The sequence below is a fragment of the Herpailurus yagouaroundi genome, unplaced genomic scaffold (genome assembly GCF_014898765.1).
Source record: "Herpailurus yagouaroundi ecotype Mexico unplaced genomic scaffold, PumYag 355, whole genome shotgun sequence".
NCBI classification, from domain to species: domain Eukaryota; kingdom Metazoa; phylum Chordata; class Mammalia; order Carnivora; family Felidae; genus Herpailurus; species Herpailurus yagouaroundi.
In genome coordinates, this window is record NW_024412572.1 from 4185510 (window position 1) to 4192021 (window position 6512).

Here is a 6512-nt window from a genome sequence, read left to right on the forward strand (position 1 = left end):
CGCCAGACACATTGGGTCGTATGAGGTTTTAGTGTTAACCCGTAATACTGGGGATGTAGGGTCAGCAAGTTCTGCGGATTTAGATCCACCTAGTTCCTCTCCCCGCCTCGACGGGCACAGTCCTGCAGCAAACTGAAGTCAGATTTTTTTTTTTTTTTTTTTGAGCGCTCTTCCAGACTGGGCCTCATTCTTGGCCTGCTGAGCCCGGTTTTACCAAAGACTTCTGCGAAGACAGTTTATCAAGAATCCCCTTACCTTTAGTATCTAATCAAGCTCCTCTTCCTCCACCCTTGGTATTTAATGGAGCTCCTCTTCCCCCTCAACCTTGATATCTAACCAACTTCCTGTTAATAAGTTTCCATTCCCTCCCTCGCCCTGACCCCTGGCAATAAACCCTATTGGTGCCTGTTGTACTTGGAGTTGAATTCAGTCTCTCTGACACATTGCAATAGTCTTGACCCCAGTTGCAATGGTCTTAAGGTTCCCCTGTCATTTTTGAAGAGCATCTGGTGAATAATGTTTCTTTTACAGCTTTCAGGGTCTTGAGAGAGCTACTTAACCTCTCTCTCAGTTATATGATAAGTAAAATGGGTTAACAGGTAAAGCTTACTCACTCGTGTTAGCTTTACAATGACAAAGCTTAATGATGTTAACTTTTACATTGTTTTCCATGCATTTTTACTTAACTTCTCATATATGATAATGCATTTCTCCCCAATTATATATGAAAAGTTGGGTTTAAAGAACTTAAGTGATGCATGGGATTTATAGGCACACATTTCAAATGTTTTACATGTGTGATCACATTTGTCTCTCAGAACAACTCTGAGGTAAACAGGGTATCTTCACTTAAGATACAAGGAATCTGGCCTAGAGAGAAACTAAGCAATTATTCTAGGCTTACAGTTGGTCAGTGGTGACACAGGACTGATTCGGAGATTTTCAAACCTGCCTACACATTGGAATCATCTAGCACCTTTTGAGTGCCGCGCCCCAGAAAATTAAATCTGAATTTCTGCAGGAAGGATCCAGGCATCGGTAAATTTTTTTTTAATCCCCAAATGTTTCCACTGTACAGTCAGCTTTGAGAACTAGAACTTTAAAACAGTGCTTCTCGAACTTGAATGGGCATACAAATAACCTGGGGATCATCTTAAAATAAGATTCTGATTTAGTAGATTGGGAATAGAGGCCAAATTCAGCATCCCTAGCAAGATCCCAGGGAACAGTCAGTTTTTGAATGAGAGAGGAAGGATAATTCAGAGTTCTAAAAGGGGGCCCAAATTACCATAGGGATACATTGCCTACACATAGTAGGTAGTTCATATAAATGTTCTGAATGCCTGAATGAATGAAGCAGCCCAACAGATTCTCCTGGAAGTTTGAACTAGAAAAAGGAAATTAATTAGGTAGAGAAACCATAAGATTGAACTATAAGGGAGCATGCAGATTGAAGCTATGAAGAAACAAACCACAAATAATACAAGCTTGAGAACAGATTTACAGAGTAGGGAGTAAGGACAGACAAAGGTAATGGAAGAAATCAGAAAGAGAAAAAAAAAAAAAAAAGACAGAAGTAGACATAAGTGTGTAACACAGAGACTACCTGGCCCGTAGTCCCGCAGGCTGCCATAATACCAGATACTTTGAAGGTTCTATTTTTACAATAAAATCTCTTTCTCTTTAAGGTAGTCTGGGTACATTTCTTTTTTTTTTTTTTTTTTTTTTTAACATTTATTTTTGAGAGACAGAGAGACACAGCACGAGCAGGGAAGGGGCAGAGAAAGAGAGAGAGACAGAATCTGAAGCAGGCTCCAGGCTCTGAGCTGTCAGCACAGAGCCGAACACGGAGCTCAAACCCACAAACTGTGAGATCATGACATAAAGTAAGTACTGACCATGTTTCATTCTCTCCCTGGCTCCTATCAAAATGTTTAAAAGACAATAGAGACTAAATTAAAATTTATTAAATGAATGAATGAGGTATATTTGTTATGATCAATTTGTCAAATGAATCATACATCTAAAAATTAGCTGGTGAATGGGAGAGTATTAATCTAGGAGAAATTTAGAAAATTATAAAGCACCAATATTAACATAAAGAATTTTCCAAGAAATGTGCATAAAAAGAATGTTTCATAAACTTTAAGAATCAGAAAAAGAAAACAGGTGAGAGATGAGGATCTTGGAAAGAATGGACATAATCTTGCATTATTCACTCAACAGTTCTGGAATTGCTCTTCAGCTTCTAAAATGAACAAGGAATTTGTTTAAACTTTGTTTTGCTAGAAGTTTTAAATAACCACTGATATACTTTTGTTGGCAACCTATCAAATCACATATGCCCCCCCCCTTTTTTTAATGAAAAATAGTGCTTTGTTATGGTATGGCATATGACGGAATTCTGAATTAGGATCGGCCAAGGTATGCTGAGGTAACAAATTAACCCTGAAGTTTGCCATGGCTTAACACATAATAGTTTCTCTGTCATGTAACATGTCTAACATGGATCAGAAAGGGGCTTTGTTCCACGTAGTTACTCAGGGATTATGGCTGACAGACATCAGTTGCAACACATAGATTCATGATTCCTGGGGCAGGAGAGGAGAACAACTGAAGGTCTTGAACCAGTTCTTAGATGCTTCCTCCATGCATTGTCCAGAGCTATTGACATGGCCCTATTTAACTGCAAATGTGACAGGAAATGTGGGGAACACATAAAGGCCTGCAAGTGGACAATGCCATAAATACTGTGCATGTTGGCGTATCCCAGGATTCTGCCCTTAGCTCTCTTTTTCTCCTTAACTATGCAGTCTCCTAGGTGATCCTATCCAGTGTATAGATGTTATTTATTTCTCTAGCCTGCAAGTTCCCCCAATCTCCACCTACATTTGTCCAGTTACCCACCCAGCATCTTCACTTGGAGCTCCAACAGGCCTCTGGGGCTAACTTTTCCCACACAGAATCTTTAATGTTTACCTCCTAAGACCGCTCACTCCTCAAGTTTTTCTCATCTCATGGCAGTACCCAGTTGCCCATGTAATCCTTGATTCTATACCTTAACCTAACACTCCCCATCAAATTCACCACAAATTCGTGTAGCCTCTGTAATGCAGGGAGTGCTGGACTTTTAGTCATGTTTTCAAATAAAGATTTAATTATAGTCTTCACTGAAGATGCGCCAAGTGTGAAAGGGCTTGATCTACTCAGAATGTAAGATCAGGGAGGAAAGAGAGCATGGGTTTCCCAGGCACTTAAATACTTTCAACAATAGCATTAAGGGTGAAATTATATTGGTACCAAATGCTGGCCTGTTGGTTAATAGGAGTCATGAAATTTCTATTCTTCTTGTTTATAAGTTTTTTAACTAAAGGGTTTTTCTTTTCTTATTCTGAGATTAACACTAAAAGTAATAGACTTATATCTACAGTACTTCAAAGATCTTTGAAGATGCACGTCTTTGAAACTTTAGAGACTCATTTTTGTCATCTAGTCCGTGGTCGTTTTGTGTAAATGTCTCATGTGTGCTCATGAAGAATATGGGTTCACTCGTCGTTGGATGCAAAGCTCTTTGCATGTCTAATTAAGTTTATTTATTGTGTTGTTCAAATCTTCATAAGTCAATACATAAATCTAAAACTTAAAAAAATTTCTATGGGGTTTATCACCCATATCACCACATATCAAGTTATGTGTTGAGTCCATCACTCTTCCCTCTTCCTTGTGACCTTACTACATCCTGTCCTGAGCTTCGTTGTCTCTTGCCTGGATGATTGTGAGAGCTTGTTAACACAGCTCTGCTGCCTGTGCTCTTGTATACCATACACCATCTCCTACTCAGCTGCCAAAGTGATGTCTTTATAATCACATCGTGCCAGCCCCTTGCTGGAAAATTCTCTAATGGAGTCTTATCGCCACTAGAATAAAGTCCCACCTCCTTATCCAACCTCCCACAAGGCCAAGGTGACTTGGGTCCCCTCTAGATCTCTAAACTCATTTCCCTATTCACTCCCCCTCCCCACCAAGCTCCAGCTATAATGCTTCTCTCTGTTCCTAGACCACGACATGCTCACTCATGTCTCAGGGTCCTTGCATTTTTTGTTACTTCTGCTTACAAAGTTCTTTCCCAAGACATTGAGTGCTTTTCTCCTTCTCAGCTTCCCAATCCTAACTCAAGTCACCTCATCAAGAGGGCTTCCCTCAAGCAAAGTAGCCTGCCAGTCACCATCTATCATCCTATTTTATCTGGAACTATATCACTTATTCACTGTTTTTACAGGTTTATCACCTGTCTCTGCTAGAATATAAATTCCTTGAGGCTAGGGACTATCATGTTCTTTTTCATGTCTTCAGTGCCTAGAACAGTGCCAGACACAATTTACGAACTCAATCAATATTTGCCATCATTGGAAATCATGTTCCTAAAGAATATCTAATAATATGGTAACATTCCCCTGATAGGTGAATAAATGGGAGGTGGGGGCGGTGGCGGGAAGGGTAAGATAGAAAACTATTCACTGTGAGACTGATTTTATAAGAAAAAATTCAGGCATTTAAAAAAAGACAAGAAGAAACATGTTATTTGTGTCAAAGATTTCTCTAGGCAATATTTATAATGTTAAAAATTCTTGTGCTCTTTTATTACTAAAGGATTTTTTCCATAAATATATGTGAGAGGTCTTTCACAAAGAAAATTATTCAGAGGGAGGATGAGAGAGAATGTATATATTGTTCTTTGTATGTAGCCACTCACATGCTAAGGCAAGCCAACTTAGTATTATTACCATTTAATAGAGTAGAGCTGAATATTCAAAAAGAAATCTGAGTTGATGGTTATGTGTATTCTTGATTTATTCTGTTTACTTTTACAGACTTTGGCTCTGATTATGTCACTTTATGATTCTAAGATCAAGTTCTTTAAGACCAGAATAGAGACAAGAAAATTTTAAGACTAAAACTGGACAGACAAAACTGACATCAGATATCAGTACAAACCGAGAGACTCCAGGACCAACTGAGAATTGTGGTTTTGCAATTACCCAAGTTATTTCTAACAACACTACTTTGCTTTGTCCCACTATTGCTTTCAAGTTGGAAATTATAGTGGTTTATGCAAATTTAATAAAAGAGAAAGTCTTCGACTTTTACTGGCAGGGATTTTCTTGCACCACCCACTGTCATAATTGATTACATGCTGTACCCTGATGGAAACACAGAATTTCTAGGCCAACACAAAATCACAAATACATGGTAAACCATCTGCTTTGTCCAGTGACTGAGAAATAATAATGTGACCGATGATCCGAGTGAGAAGGGGCTGCCAGTCCAACTGTGCCCAGTCCTCCTTCAGCTTGATGTCTGAAGGTGGAGGGAGATTTGTTTTGGCAGCCGCTCTGCCAGCATCTGACATCTGTCACCCATAGTTCTCCATTATTGCTCGTTCCAAAAAATCATATCTGTCAGTCAAATAGCTTTTCTACTGATGGACAGTCGAAGGATGCCTTCTCAGCCTGACGTGCTTCTGGGGAACTCCCCTTTATTTGAATACATGTATCCACTAATCCCTTTTCATGCCTTGCCTTTGAGCCTGTCACTTAGTGGGGAAAAGAACTCTCCCCAAGCCCAAGTTCATTGCTATTTGGAAGAATGGCAGCAGCACGGAGGGGATACAATGAAGGTTATAAATGCTTACAGTTTCACTGCTATGGTATCAAGAGTACTCTCCTCTAGCAGGATCCACAGAAAAACAACATTCCCCCCTCCACCGCTGGCCTTTTGGAAAATTAACATATGCATATATAACACCTTTAAAAACAATTCACACGGTATTGATGTGTTTGCATGTATCGGACTGGCCCATTCTTGTTCTTGCTGTGTAGTACACTTTACATAGACTGCTTCACTTAATCCTCTTAATCCAGCGAGGTCTCCTGTTTTATAAAAGAACAGTCTCAGAGCTCATACAGTGGCAGCCTTGGGATTCAAAGGCAGATCTTCTTGCTTAAGTGAGACTCTTTCCACTATGGCACCCTGACTCTCCCCATCACAATACACATGACAGTCTGTATGAAACATACAAATGTATGGTACAGTCAGTAGTACTCCAGGCAAATAGGAAGTACTAGGGAGGTGGCGAGTGGGAAGGTCAAGGCTCTTGCTTTTGCCACAGCCTGGACAAAATGCTAAGAAAAAGAGAAGACTTAGGACCCTAAAATCTTGGTCTCTTGGTCCTAGTATCTAGAAAGATGTAGAGTGTGAAGCAAGTAAGGCAGTAGAAAATGCCATAGCAAAGCAAATTTTCCATAGTGTCTTCATTTTGATTTTACAGAGACATATGGAAAATGTAAGTTATGATTGCTTTTTCTTTTCCTTTATTATTATTATTATTATTTTTTTTTTAGTAATCTCCATGCCCAACATGGGGCTCAAACTCATGACCCCAAGATCAAGAGTCACACACTCTTCCAGATGAACAAGCCAGGTGCCCCTGGATGATTGCTTATACAATATCT